This window comes from Elephantulus edwardii, unplaced genomic scaffold (genome assembly GCF_000299155.1).
Source record: "Elephantulus edwardii isolate Elephantulus edwardi_28Jun2011 unplaced genomic scaffold, EleEdw1.0 scaffold00044, whole genome shotgun sequence".
NCBI lineage: Eukaryota > Metazoa > Chordata > Mammalia > Macroscelidea > Macroscelididae > Elephantulus > Elephantulus edwardii.
In genome coordinates, this window is record NW_006399794.1 from 18,234,411 (window position 1) to 18,235,016 (window position 606).

Genomic DNA, 606 nt, shown 5'->3' on the forward strand with positions numbered 1-606 from the left:
CAATCTCATTCAGGATCTTCTTTTCCAGAACTGTCCCTTTACCCTTCCGAGCATGATATCCTTCTCCAAAGACCATTTGAGCTTCAAAATCCTAGGCTCCAAGGAGAAACTTGGTTTCACCCCCCTCCAAGATAGATCTATTTGTTTTTTTGGCAGTCATTGGCATGTTCACAACTCTTTTCCAGCACCACAACTGAAAGGTATCAATTCTTCTGCTATCATTCTTATTCAATGTTCAGCTCTCTGATGTATGACAAGTAATTGCGAAGACCATGGCCTTGGTCAGGTGCACCTTAGCCTCTATTCTGAAATAATTGCTTTTTAGGACATAGACTTTTTATTTTATCATCTATAAAGTTGTTCTTTTCAGGTACTGTCCAGTCTGAAGTTACTCAGGCATGACCCTTCACTGGTAATAGAGAAATTAGTAATCATCTTTCTCATAAGAGGCTGTTAGTGAGTTCGTACAGCCTGATTTTGGATTTGTGGCACAAGTCTTTACCCATTAGATGATTAGAACCATAAAATTATGACAATAAATTTGGTCTTCAGCATTATTGTAAGAAGAAGGAATATAAGAAGGGTGATGTGTGTGTAAATCTGGGC